Consider the following 21,741-nt stretch of genomic DNA (forward strand, 5'->3'; position numbering starts at 1 on the left):
GGTAGAGAGCCGGAAAGGCCTTCCATGAAAAGAAATGGCGTTTGGGAACCTGCCACTGAGGTACCGCACATTCCACAAATTCACAAAATCGGGCAGAGTCTACCAACTGAAAAGGCAGCAGTTGGAGTACTAGCAATTTAGCCAAGCTAGCATTTAGCCGCTGAGTAGGCATGTGCATTTCGTTTCGTTCTGAATCGAAATTCGGACAAATTTTTCATTATTCGGAAATTCGGATGCATCCGAATTTCCGAATTACAAAAGTAAAGAATTTAAACGAATCCGAAAAAAAACGAACGAATTCGAAAACATATTCGAATCGAATTCGAAAACATATTCGAAAACATATTCGAATCGAATTCGAAAACATATTCGAAAACATATTCGAATCGAATTAGAAAACATAATCGAATTCGAAAAAAATAGAAAACGTTTTTCTAAAAAAAACAATAAGATAGAATATAAAATAATAAAGCAATAGAATATATATATATATAAATATATACATATATAAATATATATATATATATATATATATATATATATATATATAATTTTTTTTTTATTATTCTCTTCTATTGTTTTTTTATGCTTTTCTTTTCTATTATTTTATATTTTATAATAGTCTTTTCAATTCAAATTCAAATCCATTCTATACGAAATTCGAATTTCGGTACATGGCTTCTGAAGTTTGAATTTCGTATAGAATGAATTCGAATTGGAATAGAAAAGATTAGAACAGAAAATAATAGAAAAGAATAGACTAGAAAAACAATAGAACAGAATAGAAGAAAATATAATATATATATTATATTTTCTTCTATTCTGTTCTATTGTTTTTCTAGTCTATTCTTTTCTATTATTTTCTATTCTATTCTAATCTTTTATATTCAAATTTGATTTCGGTCTATATGAAATTCGAATTTTGGAATTTTGGAAGATGTTATATATATATATATATATAATTTTCTATTCTGTTTCATTGTTTTTCTATGCTATTCTTTTCTATTCTATTCTAAACTTTTCTATTCTAATTTAAATTCATTCTATACGAAATTCGAATTTCGGAAGATGGCTTCTGAAAGTGGAATTTCGTATAGAATGAATTCGAATTTGAATAGAAAAGATTAGAATAGAAAATAATAGACTAGACAAACAATAGAACAGAACAGAATAAAATATAATATATATAATTTATTCTATTCTGTTCTATTGTTTTTCTAGTCTTTTCTCTTCTACTCTATTCTAATCTTTCCTATTCAAATTCAAATTCATTTTATAAGAAATTCAAATTTCGGAAGATGGTTATATATATATATATATATATATATATATATATATATATATATATGTATGTGTATATGTATATTATATATATATATATATATATATATAAGATTAGAATAGAATAGAAAATAATAGAAAAGAATAGGCTAGAAAAACAATAGAACAGAATAGAAGAAAATATAATATATATATTATATTTTCTTCTATTCTGTTTTCTATCTTTTCTATTCAAATTCAAATTCATTCTATACGAAATTCAAACTTCAGAAGCCATGTACCGAAATTCGAATTTCGTATAGAATGAATTTGAATTGAAAAGACTATTATAGAATATAAAATAATAGAAAAGAAAAGCATAAAAAAAAATAGAAGAGAATAAAACAAAAAAATTACCGTATTTATCGGCGTATAACACGCACCCCAAGTTTAGGAGGGAATTTTAAGGAAAAAAAAACTTTTAGGAGGGAAGTTTAAGGGAAAAAACTTACATTTAAATGCCCATCATTGCAGCCTTCTCAGTGCAGCCTTGCCCCAGTGCAGCCATGTCAGTGCAGCCATGTCAGTGCAGCCTTGTCAGTGCAGCCTTGTCAGTGCAGCCTTGTCAGTGCAGCGTTCCCCAGTGTCCATTGCAGCCTTATCCCAGTGCAGCCTTGCCCCAGTGCAGCCTTGCAGCTCGCAAAATCCTGTGATTCCCTGCGATCTGAGCTTCAAAATCGCCGACCGCGATTTGAAAATGGTGCCGCCGGAGCCAAAATACACAGAGCCGGTCCTCGGCTCTTCTCGGCGGCTCTCGTTCACTTTCGGCTCCACTCGTAGTCCAGTCCGGGATGGGCGTGACTGTGAGCGGAGCTATCCGAACCTAGCCGAGTACACTCGGCTAGGTTCGGGCGGCGCTCGAGTGAAGCCGAAAGTGGCCGAGAAGAGCCGAGCTCAGGATCGCAATAACACGCACCCGTGATTTTCCCCTGATTTTAAGGGGAAAAAAGTGCTTGTTATACGCCGATAAATACGGTATATATATATATATATATATATATATATATATATATATATATTTATTTTATTTTATTTTATTTTTTTCTATGCTGGTCTATTGTTTTTCTATTCTTTTCTATTCTGTTCTATTTTATTCTAATCTTTTCTATTTGAATGCGAAATCATTCTATACGAAATTTGAATAATATAAAAGAATAGCATAGAAAAACAACAGAACAGAATAGAAAAAAATATAAAATATTCTATTCTAATCTTTTCTATTCAAATTCATTCTGTACCAAATTCCATTTTTTAAATTTATTTATTTATATATATATATATAGATATATATAGATATATATATCTATATATATATATAGATATATATATCTATATATACACATATATATATATATAGATATATATATCTATATATATATATATAGATATATAGATCTATATATCTATATATATATATACACATATATATATATATCTATATCTATATATAGATATAGATATATATATATATCTATATATATCTATATATAGATATAGATATATATAGATATATATATATATATATATAATATTTCTTTCTATTCTGTTCTACTGTTCTATTGTTTTTCTATTCTATTCTTTTCTTTTTTTTTTTTCCCATAAATATTTTATTGTGAACAAAACATGTTACACGGTTTTTACAAACAATAAGTGGAAAGACAACATGGTTCTTATTAACATGACTTACTTCGCTACAGTGAAACGAGTCGGTTATGTATTCAACTGTAAGTCAGACAGACGTTTGACAGAATAAGAAAGCCTCGAACTCGAGGTTTACCTCATCATCTGAGATCCGGAACCATTTTGGGCGAGAGCATCGCCTTGAATGTAATTTCAGAATTTAGGTGCTAGTTGAGGAAATGGACAAATGTAGTCAACTATGAGTCCATATGTTTGTTCCTGAACACGTGTGGATGTGTCGGGCTTGTAGGGTGGGGTCTGTCTGTCTGGTACGTTAGTCTCGTCAATTTTTGAAAGGTGAGGATTAGATGGCGAATTACATCACGGAATTAGGTTAGTCATGGGAGGAAGTAGATGGTTGTCGTCGTCGGTTCAGTTGGGGTATGGGAATAGGAAAGGAGGAAGAGATGGACGTGAAAGGGATTGGGGGATGAAGTGGAAGATAGGAGTATGTGGGGGGGGGTAAGATAGGAACTGGGGTGTCTCCTCCCCAGTCTCCACCGGGCTTCAAGAGCATGGACGTTCTCGTGCGTGGGTCCCTGTCTGAAGGGGGGTTCCCCCCGGGATCCACATAAGAGCAGGAGTGAGCGAACCAGCGAGTTTCGATGAGTAGGTGTATGACTCAAGGGGGTTTTTGGCTTATTTCAATCAGTCGTTGTGGGAGGTGTCGGAACGGTTTGTCTTCATAATGGAGGAATATCTCTCTGTGGTGCAGAAGTGGGTCCAACAAGCCCACGTTCGGGAGTATTTTAAAGGTGTATCTTTTGCAATGTGGATTAATTCCTCCATCTCAGCGATTTTGTCCACACGGGAAAACCATTCAGACATAGTTGGGCTACAGGGGGATCTCCATTTGGCTGAGATGCATAATTTGGCTGCGTTGATCATATGCATTCCCAGGGACTTTCTGTATGTGTGGGCTGAGGTGGAGGAATGGTGTAAAATGAGTCTGGTAGGAGTATAATCCATGGAATATGTGGTTACCTGGGACGTGATATCATGAACCTGTTTCCAGAAAGTCTGGAGAAGAGGGCAGGACCACCAGATGTGTAAAAATGTGCCTATATCATTGAGGCATCTCCAACATTTGTTTGACTTGTCATGATTAAATTTGTTTAGAAGTTCAGGTGTACGGTACCAACGGCAAAGGGTCTTGTAATTATTCTCTTGTGTCGTGACATTGAGGGAGCCTTTGTGTGCTATTGTGAAAATTCGTTCCCAGTTCTCTTCCGTTAGGTCTATTTGCAGCTCCCTTTCCCACGCCTGGCAAGCTTTGGTGTCTTTGGGGGAAGTTAGGGCAAAGAGCATGGAGTGGGTATTTGCAATCAGGTGTTGTTGCGGTGTGGTTTGGGAGCATAAGTTTTCAAATGGGGTTAAGTTTCTAGATACAGACATGTTTCTGTGTGTTGTTTCAAGAAAATGGCGAATCTGAAAGTAAGTCCATAGCGGGAAGAGTTCGCCCCCCGTATTTAGGGGAAGTGCCTCACGGTTTATGAAATTACCTTCTCTAAAGAAGTGTTGAGCTAGTATGTCTTTGTGTGGCCAAGTACCTTTAAGAAAGTTCTCGGACATTCCCGGGACAAAGGCTGGGTTGAGGCGGATAGGCGTAAGGGGCCCTGGGTTAGAGGAGATTTGGAATTTTTTACATACTTCCCTAAAGGTTCTGAGGGTGGCCTCTATTAGGGGGTGTTCCTTTAGGGTTTTGGGGATGTGACATTGGAGAATCCATGGGGTGCTTCTAATGGGCAAGTGAGAGAACGAGCCTTCTAGTCTCACCCAGTCTTTAACCCCTTCGTGTACTGCCCAGTCTACAATTCTTCCCAGATGGCACGCTCTGGAATAATTCTGTAAATCTGGTAGCCCAATACCCCCTTTGTTTTTGGGTTTCGAGAGTTGGGAGTAGCTTATCCTCGGGCGCTTGTGTTTCCAAAGAAACTGCAGAGATTGTTGTTTGATCGTGTGAAAGAAGGCTATAGGGAGTTTGATGGGTATTGTTTGTAGCAGATATAGGACACGTGGGAGCACGTTCATCTTTAGGATGGCTGCGCGGCCAAACCAAGAAAAGTGGGGTTTGTCCCACCTGCGAAGGTCCTCGGAGATTGTGCGGATCAGCGGGGTAAAGTTTTTAGTGTACAAGTCCGACAGGCGTGTGGTCAATTGGATTCCCAGATAGGTGATGGCGTTTTGTTTCCAAACAAAGGGGAAATTATCTTGGCATTGGGATACTAGGTCTTCCGGGAGGGAGATGTTGAGGGCATGGGATTTTGAGAAGTTGATCTTTAGGTTGGATATTTGACGAAATAGGTTAAAATCTCTGAGGAGGTTTGGGATCGAGGTAAGTGGGTCACTTAGAAAGAGCAAAATATCATCGGCATAAGCCGCTATTTTATACGTACGTCCTGCGATGGGAATACCTTTGATGTTCTCATTTGATCGTAGGCAGCGTAGTAGTGGTTCTAGAGTTAAGATAAAAAGGATAGGGGACAATGGACATCCTTGTCTCGTTCCGTTCCGGATGGAGAAGGCGTCTGACAGGTGGCCGTTGACTTTGACTCTTGCTGTTGGAGTGGTATATAGGGACATAATTAGGTTGAACATTCGGTTCTGCAGACCTAGGTGGCGTAAAACCGCCCCCATGTAGTCCCAGGCCAGCCTGTCAAACGCCTTCTCAGCATCCAGGGATAGAAAGAAGCCTCTTTGTTTATGGGAGGTTAGCCAATGGTTTAAGTTAATTGCCTTTATGGTGTTGTCCCTGGCCTCTCTGCCAGGAACAAAACCCACCTGGTCTTTCCCTATTATTGTAGGAAGGAGGGGAAGGAGTCGGTTTGCTAGGATTTTTGCGAATAATTTAATATCTACATTGAGTAGGGAGATTGGTCTATAACTAGTGACGGAGGTGGCGTCCTTCCCCTCCTTCGGGATGACCGTGATATGGGCTTCAAGTAGTCTGTGAAAAGGTAAATTTGATGATGTTAGGGAGTTGAAAGTCTTTAGGAAAGGGGCTGATAGTATGTCTATAAAGGTCTTATAATAAGGTGCTGAAAAGCCGTCGGGGCCTGGGCTTTTGCCTGCTTTTAGTTGTTTAATTGCTCTCTTAAGTTCCTCCTCGGATATGGGGCTGTCCAGATCGTGAGCCTCTTCCCGGGGTATGGGTTTGGGGCTATGTTTTTTGAGGAAGTCTGCGATAATGGCTTGTCTAGAGTTTTGGCCTATGGTTGTATCTGGTTGTAGTGGTATGTTGTAAAGTTCTGTGTAGTAGCGTTCAAATTGAGATGCTATGTCTGTGGAGTTTGAACTTGAGTTACCTAGAGGATCTTTAATGGTGTGAATGTTGGTGCTACCTTTCTTAGATTGTATCGCTCTGGCTAGTAGCTTCCCGCACTTGTTCCCTTGTTCATAAAATAGCTTTTGGTTTAATATAAATTTGCGTCGGGTTTTACGGTTGAGGGCTTCCAGCAGAAGTTTCCTGGTTTGAGTAAGTTCTAGGTATGTGTCTTGTGCTTGAGACTGCTTGTGAAGTACTTCTAGTCTTTTTATTTTGTTGGTGAGTTCCTGTAAAGTTATTTGTTGTGTTTTTTTCCGGTTGGCCTGAAGTGTGAGAAATTCCCCTCGGATAACGCACTTATGTGCTTCCCATAGGGATAGGGGTGCTGTGTCGGAGTTGTCGTTCTCCCTGAAGTAGTTGCTTAGGCTGGTGCGGATGTGGTTAGTGTCGATTTCTGAGGTGAGGAGAGATGGGTCAAGACGCCATATCTTTGTGGCCGAGTTTCTTTCCGGGAAGGATAGGGATAGGGTGATCGGGTGATGGTCTGAGATGAGTAGGGGTTCGATGGTAGCAGACTTTAGAAAGGGGAGATCTTTTTGGGAGAGGAAGAGGTAATCAAGTCTAGAGTACCTATTATGAGGAGCAGAGAAAAAGGAGTAATCTTTCCCATTCGGGTGTAGTGTACGCCATGTGTCGTGTAAAAGAAGTTCCTGTATTTGTATTTTGATTTGTCTCAGTGCTCTGTAAGGAAGGGTGGAAGACCCCGATGAGGAATCTAGGGTTGGCTGAAGTGTCACATTAAAGTCACCTCCAAGAATTGTAGTCCCCGCTTGAAAGCCTGCAAGGATGGTTGCGATGGAACGGAAAAAGCTGACCTGGGCAGTATTGGGGCTGTATATGTTTGCTAAAGTGACCATCCGATTGTGGATGGTTCCCTTCAGGAATATATAGCGGCCTTCTGGATCTACTAGGGAATCTATCAGTTGCCATGAAAGATTTTTAGCAATCAAAATTGAAACCCCTTTTGTTTTGGTTAGAGGGTTCGTGGCATGGAAGGAGGTGGGGTATCTGCGGCTTGCCAGTTTAGGGGTATTGTTCGTGCGAAAGTGGGTTTCTTGCAGAAACACCACATCTGCTTTTAATTTACTCATCATGCTGAGAATTTGACTACGTTTCTCAGGGATGTTTAGTCCTTTGACATTTTGAGAGACAACTTTAAACGTGTTGTGTTGTGTAGTTGAGTGTGGGGGGTCCATGATCGTTGGGTATAGTCTAGTTGGTATATAAGATACGGGGAAGGGGTGTAATTTACCGATGTGGCCGATGTGGGTGAGAGTAATCTGTGGAGAGGTGTACGCTCTTCAAGGATATTTAGGCTTTATAGTGGGTAATGCTACGGTGGAGACCAGGGAGGGAGAGAGGCCCAGATAAGAAAAGGCGGGAGGGGGGGGAAGGAGAGTGTATAGAGGGGGGGGGGAGGGAGGAAAAAAGAGGGGGGGGTTGAACAAGTGGGGTTTAGTAACGGGGAATAAGATGTACTTACCGGAGGTAAACGTAGTCCGGCTACCTTACCCTGTTATGGGTTGAAATGTCCGGTGTGGGTCAACTAGGATAGTCACTGTCCTGTTGTGTGGAGGAGTGGAAGGTGCTCGAAGAAAGGTTCGAGATATGTTCTGTCCGTGGGAGGTCATCTCGGGTCTATTCGACTTGTAAGGAGGGAGCCTGCTTATGTATCGAGGGGAAAGATTGTGGTTAGAGATCTCAGATTGATGATGTGAAAGCAAAAACAAACAATAAACAATAATATAGGCATTTGGTACATTGAACCTTAAACTGTGGTCCTAGAAATAGGCTAGCTATGTTCGGGGACATGTGGAGGTCGCCACCCAAACAGTAAACATCAAGGCTCAGGAAGAGTGGCTTTGCTAGACTATTTATATAAATATCTTGAAAAAAGATACAAAAACGAAATTACTGATATTAGTAGCAGCAATAATCTTGAGGAGAGGTTGGGTTTAGTGCAAATCGTGAGCTCGTGGTAAGTATTAAGGCTACATGGGGGGCGTGGGATGGCTCAGCCTCTAAGAGGCTAGCTTACTATAACTTGGGGGGGCATTTGACTATGGGGGGAAGTAAATAAGGATCCATCGATGCTTACGTGTAAGAACTAGTCTAAGTGTGGTCTTGACATCGAGTTAGGATAGGGCTATATCTCGAGCAGTTGCTCATTCCCGGAGCAGTCTATGTTAGCTTCTAGCGAAATTTAGCGGTGGCTTAGGAATGAGGTGGTCTTTGGTAGGTGTCTAGTTGCCTGTACAGAGCTCGACGGCTGTGGCCCTAGAGTGGTTGGTTTAATATAGCCTGCCCACTATTAGGAAGCTCATCCCCCATGGATATCCCTGGCGAATGTAAGGCAAGTGGGAATATGTCAGGAGGGGTAAGAGCCCTTATCCATGCGGGAGGAGCTTCTCTTCTTCCCTATTAATAAATCAAAACATTCAGCATAAGCATTTTCAAAAGCAGTAAATAAAGTTGAAGAAATAAAAAAAAAAAAAAAAAAAAAAAAAAGGGGGGGGGGGAAAGTTCTAAATGTATCTCGGAGCACGGTGGAGTACCGTACGTTAGGCATCTAGCTGGTTTTGGTTCTGGAGGTTCAGTTCAACTCTTTGTTGCGTCGTCTTCATTCTGAAGAAGGTACCTGAGAAGGGGGGGGTTGGGGTGTGGGGGGAGGGGGGGGAGAGGGGGGGATGGTGGGGGATACCCAGGTTGAGTAGTGAGTTGTGGTGGATGACCCCGTATTGAAAAGGAGGGGGGACCATCTCGAGTTGTCATTCCTAGACTCAGTAGAAGCTGGCAATTGAATGAGGATGTAGGTGGCTTGTGTGGAGGCCTGTTGTTCAACCAGACATAATTCCACTGATGGTGTAAGCAGCTCAGGTTCTGCTACTTAAGAGAATGGGATGAGTTCTGTTGGAGTCATTGAAAGAGGGCTGTTTCCCCGTGGAGATTGTCCTGGAGTTGGATTGTAGTGGAGGTGAGTAGCGCGGGGTCTTCATGGATTCCTAAGTTTGTATGAGTATATTGTTATCTATCTGTATCTGGTGAGTTCAGTTCGGGTCCGGTTTGAGGTAAGCCGTTATCAGGTGGATTTCAAGTGTCGATCGGAGTGCTGTTCAATCCCGGTACTGTGTTCCTGGAACTAGGGTTTGGGTGGCGACCTAAGAGAGACTGCAACTCTGAACATGAGTTGAACTGTTTTCAAACATTTGGACAGGATTGATTACGGCTGATCTGGCCTAGCCCGCCTGTGGGCTGGGGACGCTGTTGGGCTCTGTCGGTCTCTGTCCAGCTGATCCCTCTGAGGAAACGGCCTTGGAGAGGATGATCTGCGTCTTCTAATGTGGAATTCATCTCTCACCGGGATAGCTTCCATGGAGTTGGTTCTTTGGAGCTGGGGGGAGCGATAATCTCTATACCAGTCTGGGAGTTCGATGAATGGTATCTGCAGAGTATTGCAGAACCCCCTTAGATCTTCCGGGATTTTCAGATTTGCAGTGCGTCCAGCATTTGTTGCAGACAGGCAGAAGGGAAATTTCCAACGATATTGGATCCCTTTTTGGCGGAGTAGGTCGAGTAACGGGCGTAAGTCTCTTCTGTTTTGTAGGGTTATGGGGGACAGATCTTGAAAGATCTTGATTTCAGCACCCTGGTACATTAAGCTGCGGCACTCTCTGGCTCTTCTCAGTATGTCTTCCTTCAATCTAAAATTTACTAGGCAGCATATCACATCTCTGGGAGGGTCTGTGTCTCTGCTTCTGGGTTTGAGAGCCCTGTGTAGACGCTCGTATTCAATGGGAGTTTCGGGGGGTCTTCCTAATAAATCATTGAAAATCTGGATTGTGGCCTGTATAATGTGATTCTGCTCAACGGACTCAGGTATGCCTCTTACCCTTACATTATGGCGGCGTCCGCGGTTGTCCAGATCCTCCATATGCCTGTGTAGATCTCTGAGCTGGCTGTTGCAGATCTGGGATGAATGCTTTAGCTGTTGTAAGGCGGCATCATGGCGGGTAGTGGTTGTTTCTAGGTCATCAATTCTCGTGTGCATCGATTGAATCTCCCTCCTGAGATCTGTGAAGGCAGCAGCAAAAGAGTCTTTTATATCTGTGGCCACCGACCTGAGGTCATTCATGGTAAGTGGTCGGGTGGTAGATGGGCTCTCTGCACGCTGTGAGCTTCTCCTGGCAGGGCTGAGGCTTGAGGCCCGTGTTCCGGAGTAGGCCGGAGATGAAGCCAGGGCCTCGCGTGATCGCGGCCGGAAGATTTCCGGTATGTTGTGACCGGTGAGCGGATCCGGGCCCCTGGGGGATCGGGATCGAGACTGGGGTGGTTTGTCTTTCGGTTTCCCCATATTAACGGCTGATTTGGGCTCCTTTAGGCAGCTTACAGGACCTCCGTGGGACAGAGCGAGGAGATCAGGCAGCCATGCTCGTTCGGCTCCAAGCCACGCCCCCTCTATTCTTTTCTATTAGAATTTGATTTCATTCTATTTCTATATAACTATTTTCCGAAATTCGAATTTTGTATAGAATGAATTTGAATTCAAATAGAAAAGATCAGAATATAATAGAAAATAATAAAAAAACAATAGAACAGAATAGAAAAAAAGGTATATATATATATATATATATATATATATATATATATATATATATATATATATATATAACCATCTTCCAAAATTCGAATTTCGTATAAATTGAATTTGAATAGAAAAGATTAAAATAGAGTAGAAAGAATAGACTAGAAAAACAATAGAACAGAATAGAATAAGATATAATATATATATATATATTATATTTTATTCTGTTCTGTTCTATTGTATTTCTAGTCTATTCTTTTCTATTCAAATTCAAATTCATTCTATACGAAATTCGAATTTCATTTATAATGAATTTAAATTCGAATAGAAAAGTTTAGAATAGAATAAAAAAGAATAGCATAGAAAAACAATGAAACAGAATAGAAAAAAATATAATATATATATATTATATTTTATTCTCTTCTGTTCTATTGTTTTTCTAGTCTATTCTATTTCTATTATTTTCTATTCTAATCTTTTCTATTCAAATTCGAATTCATTCTATATGAAATTCTAATTTTAGAAGCCATCTTCCGAAATTCGAATTTCGCATAGAATTAATTCAAATTCAAATAGAAAAGTTTAGAATAGAATAGAAAAGAATAGCATAGAAAAACAATGGAACAGAATAGAAAAAAAATATAATATATATATTTAACCATCTTCCAAAATTGGAATTTGGTACAGAATGAATTCGAATTCAAATAGAAAAGATTAGAATACAATATATTATATTTTTTTTTATTCTGTTCTATTGTTTTTCTATGCTATTCTTTTATACTTTCTATTCTATCCTAATCTTTTCTATTGGAATTCGATTTCATTCTATACGAATTTCAAATTTCGCAAAATGGTTATATATAGTTTACTTTTTCAAATTCAGTTATTGTTTTTTTCGAATGCGGTAGAATTTTTTCGAATTCTATAGTTTTTTTCGAATGTGGTAGAAATTTTTCGAATTTGACAGTTTTTTTTCGAATGTGGTAGAATTTTTTCGAATTTGATATTTTTTTCAAATGTAGTACTTGATTTGTTGTAGCCGTATTAGTGCAATTGTGACAGAGAAAATTGAGTACTGTCCGTGATACTTTTTTTATTTGCACTAACATACAATTTTTCAGGACAAGCTTTCGGGGTATGTCCCCTTCTTCAAGGTCCAAGCAGTACTGATTCACACATTATTACCATTGATTTGTATGTGTTTTGTTTTCTTTTTTTTTTTTTTCCTTTTTTTCTTTAACATTCTGCTTAAAAATGTGTGAATCAGTACTGCTTGGACCTTGAAGAAGGGGACATACCCCGAAAGCTTGTCCTGAAAAATTGTATGTTAGTGCAAATAAAAAAAGTATCACGGACAGTACTCAATTTTCTCTTTCAAATGTAGTAAAATTTTTTTTGAATTTGATAGTTTTTTTCAAATGTGGTAGAATTTTTTCGAATTTGACAGTTTTTTTCGAATGTGGTAGAATTTTTTTCAAATTTGATAGGTTTTTTTCGAATGTGGTAGAATTTTTTCGAATTTGACAGTTTTTTTCGAATGTGGTAGAATTTTTTCGAATTTGATAGTTTTTTTCGAATGTGGTAGAATTTTTTCGAATTTGATAGTTTTTTCGAATGTGGTAGAACTTTTTCGAATTTGACAGCTTTTTTCGAATGTGTTAGAATTTTTTCGAATTTGATAGTTTTTTTTCGAATACGGTCGAATTTTTTCGAATGCGGTCAAATTTTTTCGAATTCGAAACGAAACAAATTCCGAAAACGAATGTAATGAATGCAACGAATTTAACTAAACGAATTTAGTTAAATAACGAATCGAAACTAAACTAAACTAAATGAATTTTTTCATCCTGCACATGTCTACCGCTGAGCATGTGGATGGCTGGGACCGAATTTCTTTTGATGGTTTAGCAACCGGGGAGGGAAATTTGCCTGCTACAATCGGATGTTGGTGTCGCAAAAGCAGATTGCCCATGAGTACTTGGCACACCTAATTCTACACCTTTATTCCTCTCAGTGCAGGTTTCTGAGAGAACTGAAGGTATAGTGGGGTTGGAGATCCCATCTGATGAGGAGCAAGGCGAGATCTGCCTTGTTCTTTAGTGTGGGTCTTTTAAGTACTGTTGCCAACAGACTGCATGGGAGGTCGACATATGTCTGGTCAAGCATGTGGTGCCCAAGCAGCTGCTGTTTTGGCCATGCTTGATACTCTTCAGACATATGTTGCAAACAGCAACAGTGCGATCTGCTGCACACATATCAAAAAAGGCCCACACCAAAGAACTTTTCAAAATACGCAGAGAGTCAGCAGCGCCCTGAACATGTGGAGCTCTGTGGTGTGATGCAGTCGGGTGGCTACCCTTAAGCTGTCCCCTGGAGGGATTTCTGCCTCATTGGAGATGTGCCTCCTCCTCCTCTTCCTCCTCCTCCTCCTGTCTTCTATCAGGCACCCACGTAGAGTCAGTGACCTCATCATCCCCTCCATCCTCGTCACTGGAGCAAACCTGGCAGTATGCTGCAGCTGGGGGAACATGACTGCCAGTTTCTTGCCCTTCTTGGGCACCCCCTCTCTCTGGACTCACATTACTGCCTTCCTCAATCTAGTTACCATCATCGGAGCCTTCAATATGCTGCACATCCTCCTGCAGCATGTATCCAACACTGTGGTCGAACAGTTCGTGGGACTCCTCCGTGCATGATGTTGGGGCTAGGGAAGGAGTGACTGATGACATTGAGCCCATGGAATAGGCCGCTTTGGCAGCTGCATTGGCAGGCAAACTACTCTGAGCCTGGGTGACAGAGTATTGCCCCGTACACACGGTCGGATTTTCCGATGGACATTGTCCGATCGGAGCGTGTTGTCGGAAATTCCGACCGTGTGTGGGCGCCATCGGACATTTTCCATCGGATTTTCCGACACACAAAGTTGGACAGCAGGAGATAAAATTTTCCGACAACAAAATCCGATCGCGTCAATTCCGACCGTGTGTGGCCTGTTCCGACGCACAAAGTGCCACGCATGCTCAGAAGAAATTCCGACACGGGACAGCTCGTTCTGGTAAACTTAGCGTTCGCAATGGATACAGCACTTTCATCACGCTGCAATGTAAAAAATGGTTTAATACAGCGCACTCTCTTCTTCTTGATAATGTGACAAGAATTAAGTAGTTTTGCTGCTCATATTCACACACACTTCTCACAAAGTTTTATTTGTGTTTTTTTAGTGGGATTCCCTCAATATATTGTTATTAGTTGTCACATCTGACAGTTTTATATTTTTTATGTTTTTTTTTTTTTTGTTTTTAAGCCTTTTTTTTTCTTTAATGTTTGGATTTTTTCCAAGGCTGATCTTTGTTCAATGTTATTTTTATTTTTACTCCAGAATATTTTTGTGTGTGTTTTGTGTGGCAAGTTACCCCAACACCATTGATATCTTTTATTATTTAATCTCCATGAGATTTTTTGTTGTTGGTGTCCCTTGTTCATTTCACATTGTATATTAGAAATGTACCTGAATCCTCACAAACAAACCATCATTTTTGAAGTAAAACACATAGGAGAGTATAATTCAAAACAAAAATCCTTTATTAAGGGCTCAGAACCAAACAAAGAGGAAGGCAACACTGGATCAACAGGAGAAATTAGTGAAGCCTGGGACCCCCACGGCAGACATCAATTCTTAAACCTCAAAATTGGTGGCCTGAGGAGTCCATATGTAAGGGAGGGCAGTCTGGTCCGGGATTCACAGAGATCCGGATAGCAGCAGATGACATCAGTGTCCCCAGGCTGTGGTACTACAAGAGGCTGCATCTTTTGGCCGACCAGACTGGATCCAGGGTCCTCACTGTCTGGTCTTCCTTTCACACTTCCTTCCGGGCTGTGGCTGTGCAGTTGGAGATGTGGCAGGAGGAGGAGTAGGACCTGGAGGAGGAGGAGGACTGGGGGGACCTGGAGGAGAGGGAGGAGGAGGACCTGCAGGAGGAGGAGGAGGAGTAGGACCTGGAGGAGGAGTAGGACCTGCAGGAGGAGGAGGAGGACCATCGCAAAGGTGTGTTTGAGGTGTAATTTGGCCCCTCATACCTTTCGCCAGAGCCTCTGATATGAGGGCCTCACACATGGCTTTTTGGCCCTCCTCCATCCGCAGCATTTTATAGCCTATGAATGCAGCAATGTTCTCCTGCCTGGTGTGGGGTGCTCCCAGGACCTCTGTAGCCCTACAAAAAAATCTGATAGCAGCCTCCTCTAGGGTACTCCTCCTACTGCCACTTTCTGTTTCCAGGGGGGGTGGAGGGACCTGCAGATCAGCCAGCCGGCTCGGCCCGGCCACCTCCTGGCTGAGACTTCCCTGTGTATGAAAAAGGGACATGGTTTTAGTTTTTGCATCATCAATCACAATCATAAATTAGTACTCCCAACTAACATATAGTTCACATCATTGATTGGACAAGCAGAAATATTTAGAGGAATGCTATACCTGGCTCAATCTGGGCTCCTCCACATGTTGCTGCCTGGAAGGCCCAGGTTGGGCGTCAGAAGCCTCAGCCGGGGGGGAAGGAAGCGTGGAAGGAAGACTGGAGAGTGATGACCTGGGTTCAGTCTGGGCTGCCAGAAAGTGCAGCCTGTCGTAGTACAACATCCTGGGGACATAGATGTCATCTGCTGCTCCGGATCTCTGTGAATCCAGGACTTTATTGCGCTCCCTCAGATATGTGCTCCTCAGGCCACCAATGAAAATCTTTAAAAAAGTGATGTCTGCCGTGGGGATCACCTGCTTCACAATTTCACACAATTGCTCCAGTGCTGCCTTCCTCTTTGCTTGGTTCTTGTAATGGGGGTGTTTAATCTCCCACAGACAGGGCAGCTCCCTTAGCATCTCTATGAAGACTGAAATGAAGTCCTGATCTTTCAGTACCATATCCATGTTCACTGCAAGACACAACACAAGACAAAGCCTAATGTCACACCAAACTCTCCTAATCTTGTTACAATATAGGCCTCAATCTATAGAAGCAGTATAGGCCCAAGTTTGTCTCTTACCTTCGTTCTTACGATCGCCGCGTTCAATGCTCCTTCCTCCGCTCACAGATCAAACGTAATACGCACGCGTGTTACGCTTTATATACACTGCGCATGCGTGTAACTCCGCCCGCCCCTGACGTTCTTTCTAGTGTATTCCCCGCCCCTTTTCGTTCGGCGCAGTGGGGGAAGAGCATGATGGCGGACATACAGCAGGTGCGGGCTAATTGTAGCAACGAGGAGGAGGAGGAGGAGGAAAGGGCGGATCCAGGCACGTCCCGATCCAGAAGGAGACGTTTTAAGGCCACAAATATGTCGTTTGGGGAGATGTTGGAGATGGTCGACATCATGAGGAAGTCCGACTATGACGGAAAATATGGGCCTTACCCCAACCCCAATATCCGAAAGGCCAAAATCATGGCGAAAGTGGTCAGGAGTCTAGAGCGGAATTTCAGGGTACGAAGGTCTAAAGATCAGCTCAGGAAGCGGTGGTCGGACCTGAAGTTGAGAGAGCCAGAGCAGTACCGAAAGATCCGGAGAGTGCTGCAAAAAAGTAAGTAGTTGTGCTGTGTTCCTATTCTTTCTGTCTTTATTACGTTCGTTCTGCTCCATATGCTTTGATTAGTTGTAACGTTTCCAAAGGTCAACTTTAATGTTCATGGGCACATTATTCGTTCGTATCAAACATTTTTCTTTCGGCCTCTAGAACACCATTGTTTAGGCCATATGCATTTTCACACATTTTTGGGGGCCTACTTGGATGCCAAATATTTGTTTGTGTAGATGGGTTTGTTACTAGAATGAAATGCAAACTAGATTGTGTGTAAGGAGAGGACACTGAGCAGCTGTTTTCACATCTGGACACTGGAGCACTAGTGTGGGACACAAGAACACCATTTTTATTAGGGGGCCACACAGGTGCTCCAGTGTATACTATAGGGGGGTCTCCATCTGTGAAGCTTGTACCAAACAGGTAAAGTATTGCAGCTTGACAAAGGGCAATAAAAAATATACATCTTGGAACTCGGCTAAAATAGACAATTGTACCCCACTTCCAAGCAATGTTTCCTATTTCTATAGTTCTGCCATCAAATATCTGTGTGCTAAGTATACCATTTTTGTTTTACATAGGGGAGAAAAGACTCGGACACCCCTCATCCCAGGAGACCAGAGACCCCCCCTCTCTGGAAGAAGGGGAAATACCAACCCAAGAAGCTGAGCAGGAGGAAGAAGAAGACGTGGTGGAGATTGGCACCACAACAGTGTCTGCGACCACAGACTCAGGTAAAAGAGATGGCTGGTGGCAGATTTTTGAGACCTTTTTTTTTGTTCTTTATCTCTTTTTAGGTGATCGTGATGTGAGGGATCCAGAACGCTTTACATCTGAAAGTGCCCAGATACTCATCGGGGAGATCATGGGGTGTAATCTCCAATTGCAAAACATACATCAACAAATCAGTGATGTTATTATAAAAAATAATAACATCATTGATGTTTTGGGGCGAATTTAAACCCCACAAAATCACCTGTTTTATCGTACCAAACTTTTTTCAATGTTTAGAAAAGCCAAATTTGGAGGATGCACGCAGTGTGCCAACATGTGCTATCTGCCATCACGGGAGATCAATGGACGCGTTTTGGGGGGGCAACCCCTTCCTCAATTATAAAGTAGCGTTGAGGAAGGGCTTGCTCCCCCCAAACACGTCCCTTGATCCCCCATGATGGCAGATAGCACATGTGGACATTCGTAAATTGGTGTGCATCTTCCAAATTTGGCTTTTCCAGGGGTGATTTCCCCCCATCTGAACGCTATATCAAACCCAGTTCCTAAATACTGATGTCTGATATAGCCTTCAGGTTTTACCTAATGTGAACTTTGTAAGTTCAAGTTTTTTGGCTTTCTTGTTGGTTTTACACAGGCCTGTTTTATCTGAAATGGATATTTTGATTTTTCATAATGCTACTGCAAACATTGTTATACAACAAACATGTTGGTTTGTTTTAAAAACCTTTGGTAAATGCACATGTGATTGTGCAGGTATAAAAAAGTGCCTTACTCAAGAATGTGTGGATTATTGTCTCAACACTACAACACTTTTGGGGTGATGTAATTGTTGTTTTATGCACAAATGGGGGTTATTTCCTAAGGGCAAATCCTCTTTGCACTGCAAGTGCAGGTTCAGTGCAGTTGCAAGTGCACTTGTAGTGAAATGTGTTTTTGCATTTAGGAAGTACCAGCCAACACTGTTTTTTATAAGGTTACCCAATCACGACATTTTCTGCACTCAACACATTTCTGTCAGGGTCAGCTAAAACAAACACAAGCAGTAAATGTCCACCAAGAATTTCTTTTGGTTGTTTTTTATTTGAAAAAGGTGTCACATATTGTCTGGCATATTGATAGCCCCCCTACCCGCAAAGAACTCCAGGTATCGTAACCGGACATCACGGGCATTCAGGGAGGGCAAGCCAGGACGGCCGCTTTCAAGTGCCGTCATTGTTGATGTATTTGGGATTCCGGCCTCAGGCCCAACTGAGCCAGCATAGTTGGCTGAATGTTTTCGTAGAAAATTATGGAGAACACAGCAGGCAAGTATTATATGGTTCAGTTTATACTCCGCCATATGGATGGGTGTCATAAATAATCGGAACCGGCTGGCCAGGATTCCAAATGTGTTCTCCACCACTCTTCGGGCTCTGGCCAGCCGGTAATTAAAAACCCTCTGTTCCGGGGTGAGGGTCCTCATCGGGAATGGCCGCATCAGGTGGTCCCCCAGCGCAAATGCTTCATCAGCAACGAACACAAATGGGAGACCTTCAACATTGTCCTCTGGAGGTGGCAAGTCCAAGCTGCCATTCTGGAGACGCCTGTAGAACTCCGTCTGGGCGATCACTCCACCATCGGACATCCGGCCATTCTTCCCCACGTCCACATACAAGAAGTCGTAATTAGCTGACACCACCGCCAACATCACTATACTATTAAACCCCTTGTAATTATAATAGTACGACCCCGAGTTGGGTGGTGGGACGATGTGGACGTGTTTCCCATCAATTGCCCCTCCGCAGTTAGGAAAGTCCCACCGCTGGGCAAAGTGGGAGGCCACAGTCTGCCATTCCTGTGGCGTGGAAGGAAACTGTTGAGGAAAAAACAATAAACATTACTATTTTTTCACAGAAACCTGGCAAGCAGATTAGACACAAACATTATGGGGCAACCTCCAGATAGCATTTATTAAGGGGAATTTAACAACAACAAAGTATAAGGTACACCTATCATATTCCCCCCCCCTCTCATGGGCCATTTCTAACATTATAGGGGGGGGGACTCTTGGACAGGTAACCCTCTTCACTTCATTGAGAGATGAATGCCTAAATACAGGGTATTACTTGGAACAGCCCCTCCTTAGTTACACTATTGGCAGCCCACTGGACAGGTAAGAAGTGTCATAATACAAAGATATAAATACACACTGTACACATTTGAGCACATTTGGACATTCTGCTATTACCTATCAAGATCATAATAGGATACAAGAACTTTAAACAGTACCATTGGAAAGTATACAGGCAGGCCCTTGCACTACATGCTTTGGGGAATTCATCCATAAATCTGACCAGTAAAGAGGTGGGTATAGTGTGTATGGGTTTGGCAAAGTCAGCAGATAGATGATTGAGGATAGAGAATTGGGATCAGCTGACTTAGCAGTTGGGGGAGGGAGGGTTACAAAAAATTTGGGGACACCACAAAAAAAAGCCTCTGGCCCTCTGCCTGAATTTAAATCAAAAATAACATTTCAAAACATTTTAGGGGGTGTTTGGGGTAAAGCACTACTATGGAGCTGATAAAATACATTGTTAAGTAACTACATGAGGTGAATATAGGGCAGGAGACACCATGCTGGGGAGGTTATTGAAGGGCAAATATGTATGAAGGACCTAAAATAATAATTACATAAAAATCCAGCATGCATGAGGACAAAGGGGACATTCACAGCATAATACAATCATGGTAATTAGGGAATGAGGAAAGAAATACAATATATTATCAAACATTCAATACAATAAAATGTGATATAAAAGGATAAAAATCTTACCTTCATATACTCCTTCTGTAGGACCTGGATGATGGCAGAACAGGTCTCTGGGATAATGATCCCCAGAGCCTGGGGGGAGATGCCTGTCGAGAACTTGAGGTCCTGCAGGCTTCTCCCTGTGGCCAAATACCGCAAGGTAGCGACCAACCTCTGCTCCGGAGTGATGGCTTGCCTCATGCAGGTATCCTGCCTGCTGATATAGGGGGTCAGCGAAGCCAACAAACGGTGAAATACGGGGTCCGTCATCCTGAGAAAGTTCCTGAAATCATCAGGATTATTCTCACGGATCTCACGGAGCAAAGGCGTATGACAGAACTGGTCACGCTGAAGCAACCAATTCTTGGTCCATGAACTCCTCCCCACCCTGTTCATGGACTGGACTTGTGTCAAGGTCAGGACCCCAACACCAAGCCCCCGCACAGCACGAACTCTACGAGGAGTACGCATACGAAACATGGCTAGAAAACGGTCGGCTGCTCAGAACGAAGTAACAGAACGCACTGAAGAACAGCAAGGCCTGTGAAGAGCGACCTGAAAAACAGCAACGAGCGGACAAGATCGCACAGAAAACTCCAATACGAACTGACTGCACGCACTGAAGAGCAGATACAAACCCACAAGCACAAACTGAACGGCAGAAAACGATCTGAAAGCCACGAGTCTGAAAAAGCGCGAATCGTCTCTCACCAAACTTTTACTAACACGAGATTAGCAAAAGGAGCCCAAAGGGTGCCTCGCTTGGTTCTGAACTGGCCTTTTCTAGTCTCGTCGTACGTGCTTGACGTCACCGCGTTCTTGGCGATCGGAAATTCCGACAACTTTGTGCGACCGTGTGTAGGCAAAACAAGTTTGAGCCAACATCCGTCGGAAAAAATCAGAGGATTTTGTTGTCGGAATGTCCGAACAAAGTCCGACCGTGTGTACGGGGCATATGAGGAGGATGAGGACGGCTTAGTTATCCACTCTACCAACTCTTCTGCATGTTGTGGATCAACGCGGCCAGCTGCCAAAAAAAGGACAAGCGTGCCCCATGGCCACGTGATGAGGATGCACTGTGTCCACGACCAGCACTGTTGGCTGTAGAAATAGAGCCTGCTTGCCCTCTTTTATTGGCCTGTGAGCATCTGCCTCTCCTTGGTGGCCTTCCAGACATGCTGTAAAATTTTATTAGCAAAACACCACCTGAAGTTTACTAGAAAAAGTATACCAGGAATGGCCTGCAGTCAAATATAAGTTTGGCTAAACTAGAATGCAGTGGATATATATATGTAGGAGACTGTATATATATTTAATGCACTGCAGATCACTGAATCACCTGCCTGCCTGAAAAAGTATATTTGAAAATGTACACCAGGAATGGCCTGCAGTCAGATATAGGCTTGGCTAGACTGGAATGCAGTGGATATATATATGTAGGAGGCTGTATATATATTATATGCACTGCAGATCACTGAATCACCTGCCTGCCTGAAAGTGTATTTGAAAACGTACACCAGGAATGGCCTGCAGTCAGATATAGGCTTGGCTAGACTAGAATGCAGTGGATATATATGTAGGAGACTGTATATACATTTTATGCACTGCAGATCACGGAATCACCTGCCTGTCTGAAAGTATGTTTGAAAACGTACAACAGGAATGGCCTGCAGTCAGATATAGGCTTGGTTAGACTGGAATGCAGTGGATATATATATGTAGGAGACTGTATATATATTTAATGCACT

This window comes from Aquarana catesbeiana, linkage group LG01 (genome assembly GCF_042186555.1).
Source record: "Aquarana catesbeiana isolate 2022-GZ linkage group LG01, ASM4218655v1, whole genome shotgun sequence".
Classification (NCBI taxonomy): domain Eukaryota; kingdom Metazoa; phylum Chordata; class Amphibia; order Anura; family Ranidae; genus Aquarana; species Aquarana catesbeiana.